Below are 12,784 nucleotides of genomic sequence, written 5' to 3' on the forward strand. Positions count from 1 at the left end.
TCGGTTTGTTACAGTGATCTCCAAATCGGTTTGTTAAAATGATCTCCAAATCGGTTGGTTACAATGAGCCTGAAATCGGTTTGTTACACTGATCTCCAAATCGGTTTGTTTCAGTGATCACCAAATCTGTTTGTTACAGTGATCTCCAAATCGGTTTGTTACTGTGATCTCCAAATCTGATGGTTACAGTGATCTCCAAATCGGTTTGTTACAGTGATCTCCAAATCGGTTTGTTACAGTGAGCCCCAATTCGGTTTGTTACAGTGATCTCCAAATCGGTTGGCTACGGTGAGCCTCAAATCGGTCTGTTAGAGTGAGCCCCCAAATCGGTTTGTTACAGTGAGCCCCAAATCGGTTTGTTACAGTAAGCCCCAAATCGGATTGTTACTGTGAGCCCCCAAATCGGTTTGTTACAGTGATCCCCAAATCGGTTTGTTACTGTGATCTCCAAATCGGATTGTTACTGTGATCTCCAAATCTGATTGTTACAGTGATACCCAAATCGGTTTGTAAAAGTGATCCCTAAATCGTTTTTTTGCAGTGATCCCTCAAATGGGTTTGTTCCAGTGATCTCCAAATCGGTTTGTTACAGTGATCTCCAAATCGGTTTTGTTACAGTCAGCCCAAAATCGGTTTGTTACAGTGAGCCCCCAAATCGGTTTGTTCCAGTGATCTCCAAATCGGTTGGTTACAGTGAGCCACAAATCGGTTTGTTACAGTGATCTCCAATTCGGTTTGTTTCAGTGATCACCAAATCGGTTTGTTACAGTGATTTCCAAATCGGTTTGTTACAGTGATCCTCAAAACAATTTGTTACAGTGAGCCCCAAATCGGTTTGTTACAGTGATCTCCAAATCTGTTTGTTACAGTGATCCCCAAATCGGTTTGTTACAGTGATCCTCAAATCGGTTTGTTACAGTGAGCCCCCAAATCGGTTACTTACAGTGAGCCCCCAAATTGCTTTGTTACAGTGCTGTCCAAATCGGTTTGTTACACTGAGCCCCCAAATCGGTTTGTTACAGTGAGCCCCCAAATTGGTTTGTTACATTGAGCCCGAAATCGGATTGCTACAGTGAGCCCGCAAATCTGTTTGTTACAGTTATCCCCCAAATCGATTTGTTACTGTGATCTCCAAATCGGTTTCTTACTGTGATCTCCAAATCTGATTGTCACAGTGATACCCAAATCGGTTTGTTACGGTGATCCCTAAATCGATTTTTTACAGTGATCCCTCAAATGGGTTTGTTACAGTGATCCCCAAATCGGTTTGTTACAGTGATCTCCAAATCTGTTTGTTACAGTGCTGTCCAAATCGGTTTGTTACAGTGAGCCCCCAAGTCGGTTTGTCACAGTGAGCGCCCAAATTGGTTTGTTACAGTGCTGTCCAAATCGGTTTGTTACAGTGAGCCCCCAAATCGGTTTGTTAGAGTGAGCCCCCAAATTGGTTTGTTACAGTGATCCCCAAATCGGTTTGTTACAGTGAGCCCCTAAATCTGTTTGTTACAGTGATCTCCAAATCGGTTGGTTAAAATGAGCCACAAATCGGTTTGTTACAGTGATCTCCAATTCGGTTTGTTTCAGTGATCACCAAATCGGTTTGTTACAGTAATCTCCAAATCGGTTTGTTACAGTGATCCTCAAAACAGTTTGTTACAGTGAGCCCCAAATCGGTTTGTTACAGTGATCTCCAAATCTGTTTGTTACAGTGATACCGAAATTGTTTTTTTACTGTGATCTCCATAACCGTTTGTTACAGTGAGCCCCCAAATCTGTTTGTTACACTGATCCCGAAATCGGTTTTTTACTCTGATCTCCAAATCGGTTTGTTACAGTTAGCCCCAAATCGGTTTGTTACAGTGATCTCCAAATCGGTTTGTTAAAATGATCTCCAAATCGGTTGGTTACAATGAGCCTGAAATCGGTTTGTTACACTGATCTCCAAATCGGTTTGTTTCAGTGATCACCAAATCTGTTTGTTACAGTGATCTCCAAATCGGTTTGTTACAGTGATCCTCAGATCGGTTTGTTGCAGTGCTAGCCAAATCGGTTTGTTACAGTGATCTAATCGGTTTGTTACAGTGATCAATAAAACAGTTTGTTACAGTGAGCCCCAAATCGGTTTGTTACAGTGATCTCCAAATCTGTTTGTTACAGTGATCCCCAAATCGGTTTGTTACAGTGATCCTCAAATCGGTTTGTTACACTGATCTCCAAATCTGTTTGTTACAGTGCTGTCCAAATCGGTTTGTTACAGTGAGCCCCCAAGTCGGTTTGTCACAGTGAGCCCCCAAATTGGTTTGTTACAGTGCTGTCCAAATCGGTTTGTTACAGTGAGCCCCCAAATCGGTTTGTTAGAGTGAGCCCCCAAATTGGTTTGTTACAGTGATCCCCAAATCGGTTTGTTACAGTGAGCCCCCAAATCAGTTTGTTACAGTGATCTCCAAATCGGTTGGTTAAAATGAGCCACAAATCGGTTTGTTACAGTGATCTCCAATTCGGTTTGTTTCAGTGATCACCAAATCGGTTTGTTACAGTGATCTCCAAATCGGTTTGTTACAGTGATCCTCAAAACAGTTTGTTACAGTGAGCCCCAAATCGGTTTGTTACAGTGATCTCCAAATCGGTTTGTTACAGTGTTCTCCAAATCGGTTTGTTCCAGTGATCTCCAAATCGATTTGTTACAGTGACCTCCAAATCGATTTGTTACAGTGATCTCCAAATCTGTTTGTTACAGTGATACCGAAATTGTTTTTTTACTGTGATCTCCATAACCGTTTGTTACAGTGAGCCCCCAAATCTGTGTGTTACACTGATCCCGAAATCGGTTTTTTACTCTGATCTCCAAATCGGTTTGTTACAGTTAGCCCCAAATCGGTCTGTTACAGTGATCTCCAAATCGGTTTGTTAAAATGATCTCCAAATCGGTTGGTTACAATGAGCCTGAAATCGGTTTGTTACACTGATCTCCAAATCGGTTTGTTTCAGTGATCACCAAATCTGTTTGTTACAGTGATCTCCAAATCGGTTGGTTACAGTGAGCCACAAATCGGTTTGTTACAGTGATCTCCAAATCGGTTTGTTACAGTGAGCCCCCAAATCGGTTTGTTACCCTGAGCCCCCAAATTGCTTTGTTACAGTGCTGTCCAAATCGATGTGTTACAGTGAGCCCCCAAATTTTTTTGTTACAGTGAGCCCCAAATCGGATTGTTACCGTGAGCCCCCAAATCGGTTTGTTACAGTGATCCCCAAATCGGTTTGTTACTGTGATCTCCAAATCGGTTTGTTACCGTGATCTCCAAATCTGATTGTTACAGTGATGCCCAAATCGGTTTGTAAAAGTGATCCCTAAATCGTTTTTTTGCAGTGATCCCTCTAATGGGTTTGTTCCAGTGATCTCCAAATCGGTTTGTTACAGTGATCTCCAATTCGGTTTGTTTCAGTGATCACCAAATCGGTTTGTTACAGTGATCCTCAAAACAGTTTGTTACAGTGATCCTCAAATCGGTTTGTTACAGTGATCTCCAAATCGGTTTGTTACAGTGAGCCCCCAAATTGCTTTGTTACAGTGCTGTCCAAATCGATGTGTTACAGTGAGCACCCAAATTGGTTTGTTACAGTGAGCCCCAATTCGGATTTCTACTGTGAGCCCCCAAATCGGTTTGTAACAGTGATCCCAAAATCGTTTTTTTACAGTGATCCCGCAAATGGGTTTGTTCCAGTGATCTCCAAATCGGTTTGTTACAGTCAGCCCCAAATCGGTTTGTTACACTGAGCCCCCAAATCAGTTTGTTACAGTGATCTCCAAATCGGTTTGTTACAGTGATCTCCAAATCGGTTGGTTACAGTGATCTCCAAATCGGTTGGTTACAGTGAGCCTCAGATCGGTTTGTTACAGTGATCCCCAAATCGGTTTGTTACACTGATCTCCAAATCGGTTTGTTACAGTGATCCTCAAATCGGTTTGTTACAGTCATCCCCCAAATCGGTTTGTTACAGTGATCCCCAAATCGGATTGTTACAGTGATCTGCAAATCGGTTTGTTACAGTGATCCCCAAATCTGTTTGTTACAGTGATCCTCAAATCTGTTTGTTAGAGTGATCCCCAAATCGGTTTGTTACAGTGAGCCCCCAAAATTGGTTTGTTACAGTGAGCCCCAAATCGGATTGTTACAGTGAGCACCCAAATTGGTTTGTTACAGTGATCACCCAAATCGGTTTGTTAATGTGATCTCCAAATCGGTTTGTTACTGTGATCTCCAAATCTGATGGTTACAGTGATCTCCAAATCGGTTTGTTACAGTGATCTCCAAATCGGTTTGTTACAGTGAGCCCCAAATCGGTTTGTTACAGTGATCTCCAAATCGGTTGGCTACGGTGAGCCTCAAATCGGTCTGTTACAGTGAGCCCCCAAATCGGTTTGTTACAGTGAGCCCCAAATCGGTTTGTTACAGTGATCTCCAAATCGGTTGGTTACAGTGAGCCTCAAATCGGTTTGTTACAGTAATCCCCAAATCGGTTTGTTACACTGATCTCCAAATCGGTTTGTTACAGTGATCCTCAAATCGGTTTGTTACAGTCATCCCCAAAATCGGTTTGTTACAGTCATCCCCCAAATCGGTTTGTTACAGTGATCCCCAAATCGGATTGTTACAGTGATCTCCAAATCGGTTTGTTACAGTGCTGTCCAAATCGGTTTGTTACACTGATCTCCAAATCGGTTTGTTACAGTGATCCTCAAATCGGTTTGTTACAGTCATCCCCAAAATCGGTTTGTTACAGTCATCCCCCAAATCGGTTTGTTACAGTGATCCCCAAATCGGATTGTTACAGTGATCTCCAAATCGGTTTGTTACAGTGCTGTCCAAATCGGTTTGTTACAGTGAGCCCCAAATCGGTTTGTTACAGTGAGCCCCAAATCGGTTTGTTACAGTGATCCCCAAATCGGTTTGTTACACTGATCTCCAAATCAGTTTGTTACAGTGATCCTCAAATCGGTTTGTTACAGTGATCTCCAAATCGGTATGTTAGAGTGATCTCGAAATCGGTTTGTTACAGTGATACCCAAGTAGGTCTGTTACACTGAGCCCAAATCGGTTTGTTACAGTGAGCCCCCAAATCGGTTTGTTACAGTGATCCCGAGATCGGTTTTTTACTGTGATCTCCAAACCGGTTTGTTACAGTCAGCCCCAAATCGGTTTGTTACAGTTAGCCCCCAAATCAGTTTGTTACAGTGATCTCCAAATCGGTTTGTTACAGTGCTGTCCAAATCGGTTTGTTACAGTGATCCCCAAATCGGTTTGTTACAGTGATCCTCAAATCTGTTTGTTAGAGTGATCCCCAAATCGGTTTGTTACAGTGAGCCCCCAAAATTGGTTTGTTACAGTGAGCCCCAAATCGGATTGTTACAGTGAGCACCCAAATTGGTTTGTTACAGTGATCACCCAAATCGGTTTGTTAATGTGATCTCCAAATCGGTTTGTTACTGTGATCTCCAAATCTGATGGTTACAGTGATCTCCAAATCGGTTTGTTACAGTGATCTCCAAATCGGTTTGTTACAGTGAGCCCCAAATCGGTTTGTTACAGTGATCTCCAAATCGGTTGGCTACGGTGAGCCTCAAATCGGTCTGTTACAGTGAGCCCCCAAATCGGTTTGTTACAGTGAGCCCCAAATCGGTTTGTTACAGTGATCTCCAAATCGGTTGGTTACAGTGAGCCTCAAATCGGTTTGTTACAGTAATCCCCAAATCGGTTTGTTACACTGATCTCCAAATCGGTTTGTTACAGTGATCCTCAAATCGGTTTGTTACAGTCATCCCCAAAATCGGTTTGTTACAGTCATCCCCCAAATCGGTTTGTTACAGTGATCCCCAAATCGGATTGTTACAGTGATCTCCAAATCGGTTTGTTACAGTGCTGTCCAAATCGGTTTGTTACACTGATCTCCAAATCGGTTTGTTACAGTGATCCTCAAATCGGTTTGTTACAGTCATCCCCAAAATCGGTTTGTTACAGTCATCCCCCAAATCGGTTTGTTACAGTGATCCCCAAATCGGATTGTTACAGTGATCTCCAAATCGGTTTGTTACAGTGCTGTCCAAATCGGTTTGTTACAGTGAGCCCCAAATCGGTTTGTTACAGTGAGCCCCAAATCGGTTTGTTACAGTGATCCCCAAATCGGTTTGTTACACTGATCTCCAAATCAGTTTGTTACAGTGATCCTCAAATCGGTTTGTTACAGTGATCTCCAAATCGGTATGTTAGAGTGATCTCGAAATCGGTTTGTTACAGTGATACCCAAGTAGGTCTGTTACACTGAGCCCCAAATCGGTTTGTTACAGTGAGCCCCCAAATCGGTTTGTTACAGTGATCCCGAGATCGGTTTTTTACTGTGATCTCCAAACCGGTTTGTTACAGTCAGCCCCAAATCGGTTTGTTACAGTTAGCCCCCAAATCAGTTTGTTACAGTGATCTCCAAATCGGTTTGTTACAGTGATCTCCAAATCGGTTGGTTACGGTGAGCCTAAAATCGGTCTGTTACAGTGAGGCCCCAAATCGGTTTGTTACAGTGAGCCCCAAATCGGTTTGTTACAGTGAGCCCCAAATCGGTTTGTTACAGTGATCCCCAAATCGGTTTGTTACACTGATCTCCAAATCAGTTTGTTACAGTGATCCTCAAATCGGTTTGTTACAGTGATCTCCAAATCGGTATGTTAGAGTGATCTCGAAATCGGTTTGTTACAGTGATACCCAAGTAGGTTTGTTACAGTGAGCCCCAAATCGGTTTGTTACAGTGAGCCCCCAAATCGGTTTGTTACAGTGATCCCGAGATCGGTTTTTTACTGTGATCTCCAAACCGGTTTGTTACAGTCAGCCCCAAATCGGTTTGTTACAGTTAGCCCCCAAATCAGTTTGTTACAGTGATCTCCAAATCGGTTTGTTACAGTGATCTCCAAATCGGTTGGTTACGGTGAGCCTCAAATCGGTCTGTTACAGTGAGGCCCCAAATCGGTTTGTTACAGTGAGCCCCAAATCGGTTTGTTACAGTGAGCCCCAAATCGGTTTGTTACAGTGATCCCCAAATCGGTTTGTTACACTGATCTCCAAATCAGTTTGTTACAGTGATCCTCAAATCGGTTTGTTACAGTGATCTCCAAATCGGTTTGTTAGAGTGATCTCGAAATCGGTTTGTTACAGTGATACCCAAGTAGGTTTGTTACAGTGAGCCCCAAATCGGTTTGTTACAGTGAGCCCCCAAATCGGTTTGTTACAGTGATCCCGAGATCGGTTTTTTACTGTGATCTCCAAACCGGTTTGTTACAGTCAGCCCCAAATCAGTTTGTTACAGTTAGCCCCCAAATCAGTTTGTTACAGTGATCTCCAAATCGGTTTGTTACAGTGATCTCCAAATCGGTTGGTTACGGTGAGCCTCAAATCGGTCTGTTACAGTGAGGCCCCAAATCGGTTTGTTACAGTGAGCCCCAAATCGGTTTGTTACAGTGAGCCCCAAATCGGTTTGTTACAGTGATCCCCAAATCGGTTTGTTACACTGATCTCCAAATCAGTTTGTTACAGTGATCCTCAAATCGGTTTGTTACAGTGATCTCCAAATCGGTTTGTTAGAGTGATCTCGAAATCGGTTTGTTACAGTGATACCCAAGTAGGTTTGTTACAGTGAGCCCCAAATCGGTTTGTTACAGTGAGCCCCCAAATCGGTTTGTTACAGTGATCCCGAGATCGGTTTTTTACTGTGATCTCCAAACCGGTTTGTTACAGTCAGCCCCAAATCGGTTTGTTACAGTTAGCCCCCAAATCAGTTTGTTACAGTGATCTCCAAATCGGTTTGTTACAGTGATCTCCAAAAAGGTTGGTTACAGTGAGCCTCAAATCGGTTTGTTACAGTGATCTCCAAATCGGTTTGTTACTGTGATCTCCAAATGCGTTTGCTACAGTGATCCTCAAATCGGTTTGTTGCTGTGATCCCCAAATCGGTTTGTTACAGTGAGCCCCCAAATCAGTTTGTTACAGTGATCTCCAAATCGGTTGGTTAAAATGAGCCACAAATCGGTTTGTTACAGTGATCTCCAATTCGGTTTGTTTCAGTGATCACCAAATCGGTTTGTTACAGTGATCTCCAAATCGGTTTGTTACAGTGATCCTCAAAACAGTTTGTTACAGTGAGCCCCAAATCGGTTTGTTACAGTAATCTCCAAATCTGTTTGATACAGTGATCTCCAAATCGGTTTGTTGCAGTGAGCCCCAAAATCGGTTTGTTAGAGTGAGCCCCCAAATTGCTTAGTTACAGTGCAGTCCAAATCGATGTGTTACAGTGAGCCCCCAAATTGGTTTGATACAGTGAGCCCCTAATCGGATTGTTACAGTGAGCCCCCAAATCGGTTTGTTACAGTGATCCCGAGATCGGTTTTTTACTGTGATCTCCAAACCGGTTTGTTACAGTCAGCCCCAAATCAGTTTGTTACAGTTAGCCCCCAAATCAGTTTGTTACAGTGATCTCCAAATCGGTTTGTTACAGTGATCTCCAAATCGGTTGGTTACGGTGAGCCTCAAATCGGTCTGTTACAGTGAGGCCCCAAATCGGTTTGTTACAGTGAGCCCCAAATCGGTTTGTTACAGTGAGCCCCAAATCGGTTTGTTACAGTGATCCCCAAATCGGTTTGTTACACTGATCTCCAAATCAGTTTGTTACAGTGATCCTCAAATCGGTTTGTTACAGTGATCTCCAAATCGGTTTGTTAGAGTGATCTCGAAATCGGTTTGTTACAGTGATACCCAAGTAGGTTTGTTACAGTGAGCCCCAAATCGGTTTGTTACAGTGAGCCCCCAAATCGGTTTGTTACAGTGATCCCGAGATCGGTTTTTTACTGTGATCTCCAAACCGGTTTGTTACAGTCAGCCCCAAATCGGTTTGTTACAGTTAGCCCCCAAATCAGTTTGTTACAGTGATCTCCAAATCGGTTTGTTACAGTGATCTCCAAAAAGGTTGGTTACAGTGAGCCTCAAATCGGTTTGTTACAGTGATCTCCAAATCGGTTTGTTACTGTGATCTCCAAATGCGTTTGCTACAGTGATCCTCAAATCGGTTTGTTGCTGTGATCCCCAAATCGGTTTGTTACAGTGAGCCCCCAAATCAGTTTGTTACAGTGATCTCCAAATCGGTTGGTTAAAATGAGCCACAAATCGGTTTGTTACAGTGATCTCCAATTCGGTTTGTTTCAGTGATCACCAAATCGGTTTGTTACAGTGATCTCCAAATCGGTTTGTTACAGTGATCCTCAAAACAGTTTGTTACAGTGAGCCCCAAATCGGTTTGTTACAGTAATCTCCAAATCTGTTTGATACAGTGATCTCCAAATCGGTTTGTTGCAGTGAGCCCCAAAATCGGTTTGTTAGAGTGAGCCCCCAAATTGCTTAGTTACAGTGCAGTCCAAATCGATGTGTTACAGTGAGCCCCCAAATTGGTTTGATACAGTGAGCCCCTAATCGGATTGTTACCGTGAGCCCCCAAATCGGTTTGTTACAGAGATCCTCAAAACAGTTTGTTACAGTGAGCCCCAAATCGATTTGTTACAGTGATCCTCAAATCGGTTTGTTACAGTGATCTCCAAATCGGTATGTTAGAGTGATCTCGAAATCGGTTTGTTACAGTGATACCCAAGTAGGTCTGTTACACTGAGCCCCAAATCGGTTTGTTACAGTGAGCCCCCAAATCGGTTTGTTACAGTGATCCCGAGATCGGTTTTTTACTATGATCTCCAAACCGGTTTGTTACAGTCAGCCCCAAATCGGTTTGTTACAGTTAGCCCCCAAATCAGTTTGTTACAGTGATCTCCAAATCGGTTTGTTACAGTGATCTCCAAATCGGTTGGTTACGGTGAGCCTCAAATCGGTCTGTTACAGTGAGGCCCCAAATCGGTTTGTTACAGTGAGCCCCAAATCGGTTTGTTACAGTGAGCCCCAAATCGGTTTGTTACAGTGATCCCCAAATCGGTTTGTTACACTGATCTCCAAATCAGTTTGTTACAGTGATCCTCAAATCGGTTTGTTACAGTGATCTCCAAATCGGTTTATTAGAGTGATCTCGAAATCGGTTTGTTACAGTGATACCCAAGTAGGTTTGTTACAGTGAGCCCCAAATCGGTTTGTTACAGTGAGCCCCCAAATCGGTTTGTTACAGTTAGCCCCCAAATCAGTTTGTTACAGTGATCTCCAAATCGGTTTGTTACAGTGATCTCCAAATCGGTTGGTTACAGTGAGCCTCAAATCGGATTGTTACAGTGATCTCCAAATCGGTTTGTTACTGTGATCTCCAAATCCGTTTGCTACAGTGATCCTCAAATCGGTTTGTTGCTGTGATCCCCAAATCGGTTTGTTACAGTGAGCCCCCTAATCAGTTTGTTACAGTGATCTCCAAATCGGTTGGTTAAAATGAGCCACAAATCGGTTTGTTACAGTGATCTCCAATTCGGTTTGTTTCAGTGATCACCAAATCGGTTTGTTACAGTGATCTCCAAATCGGTTTGTTACAGAGATCCTCAAAACAGTTTGTTACAGTGAGCCCCAAATCGGTTTGTTACAGTGATCTCCAAATCTGTTTGATACAGTGATCTCAAAATCGGTTTGTTGCAGTGAGCCCCAAAATCGGTTTGTTAGAGTGAGCCCCCAAATTGCTTAGTTACAGTGCAGTCCAAATCGATGTGTTACAGTGAGCCCCCAAATTGGTTTGATACAGTGAGCCCCTAATCGGATTGTTACCGTGAGCCCCCAAATCGGTTTGTTACAGTGATCCCCAAATCGGTTTCTTACTGTGATCTCCAAATCTGATTGTTACAGTGATACCCAAATCGGTTTGTAAAAGTGATCCCTAAATCGTTTTTTTGCAGTGATCCCTCAAATGTGTTTGTTCCAGTGATGTCCAAATCGGTTTGTTACAGTGATCTCCAAATCGGATTTGTTACAGTCAGCCCCAAATCGGTTTGTTACATAGAGCCCCCAAATCCGTTTGTTCCAGTGATCTCCAAATCGGTTGGTTACAGTGAGCCACAAATCGGTTTGTTACAGTCATCTCCAATTCGGTTTGTTTCAGTGATCACCAAATCGGTTTGTTACAGTGATCTCAAAATCGGTTTGTTACAGTGATCCTCAAAACAGTTTGTTACAGTGAGCCCCAAATGGGTTTGTTACAGTGATCTCCAAATCTGTTTGTTACAGTGATCCCCAAATCGGTTTGTTACAGTGATCCTCAAATCGGTTTGTTACAGTGATCTCCAAATCGGTTTGTTACAGTGACCCCCAAATCGGTTTGTTACAGTGAGCCCCCAAATTGCATTGTTACAGTGCTGTCTAAATCGATGTGTTACAGTGAGCCCCCAAATTGGTTTGTTACAGTGAGCTCCAAATCGGATTGTTACTGTGAGCCCCCAAATCGCTTTGTTACAGTGATCCCCCAAATCGGTTTGTTACTGTGATCTCCAAATCGGTTTGTTACTGTGATCTCCAAATCGGTTTGTTACTGTGATCTCCAAATCTGATTGTTACAGTGATACCCAAATCGGTTTGTAAAAGTGATCCCAAAATCGTTTTTTTACAGTGATCCCGCAAATGGGTTTGTTCCAGTGATCTCCAAATCGGTTTGTTACAGTGATCTCCAAATCGGTTTGTTACAGTCAGCCCCAAATCGGTTGGTTACAGTGAGCCTCAAATCGGTTTGTTACAGTAATCCCCAAATCGGTTTGTTACACTGATCTCTAAATCGGTTTGTTACAGTGATCCTCAAATCGGTTTGTTACAGTCATCCCCCAAATCGGTTTGTTACAGTCATCCCCCAAATCGGTTTGTTACAGTGATCCCCAAATCGGATTGTTACAGTGATCTCCAAATCGGTTTGTTACAGTGCTGTCCAAATCGGTTTGTTACAGTGATCCCCAAATCGGTTTGTTACAGTGATCCTCAAATCTGTTTGTTAGAGTGATCCCCAAATCGGTTTGTTACAGTGAGCCCCCAAAATTGGTTTGTTACAGTGAGCCCCAAATCGGTTTGTTACAGTCATCCCCCAAATCGGTTTGTTACAGTTAGCCCCCAAATCAGTTTGTTACAGTGATATCCAAATCGGTTTGTTACAGTGATCTCCAAATCGGTTGGTTACGGTGAGCCTCAAAGCGGTCTGTTACAGTGAGGCCCCAAATCGGTTTGTTACAGTGAGCCCCAAATCGGTTTGTTACAGTGAGCCCCAAATCGGTTTGTTACAGTGATCCCCAAATCGGTTTGTTACACTGATCTCCAAATCAGTTTGTTACAGTGATCCTCAAATCGGTTTGTTACAGTGATCTCCAAATCGGTTTGTTAGAGTGATCTCGAAATCGGTTTGTTACAGTGATACCCAAGTAGGTTTGTTACAGTGAGCCCCAAATCGGTTTGTTACAGTGAGCCCCCAAATCGGTTTGTTACAGTGATCCCGAGATCGGTTTTTTACTGTGATCTCCAAACCGGTTTGTTACAGTCAGCCCCAAATCGGTTTGTTACAGTTAGCCCCCAAATCAGTTTGTTACAGTGATCTCCAAATCGGTTTGTTACAGTGATCTCCAAATCGGTTGGTTACGGTGAGCCTCAAATCGGTCTGTTACAGTGAGGCCCCAAATCGGTTTGTTACAGTGAGCCCCAAATCGGTTTGTTACAGTGAGCCCCAAATCGGTTGGTTACGGTGAGTCTCAAATCGGTCTGTTACAGTGAGGCCCCAAATCGGTTTGTTACAGTGAGCCCCAAATCGG

This window comes from Hypanus sabinus, chromosome 6 (assembly GCF_030144855.1).
Source record: "Hypanus sabinus isolate sHypSab1 chromosome 6, sHypSab1.hap1, whole genome shotgun sequence".
Taxonomy (NCBI): domain Eukaryota; kingdom Metazoa; phylum Chordata; class Chondrichthyes; order Myliobatiformes; family Dasyatidae; genus Hypanus; species Hypanus sabinus.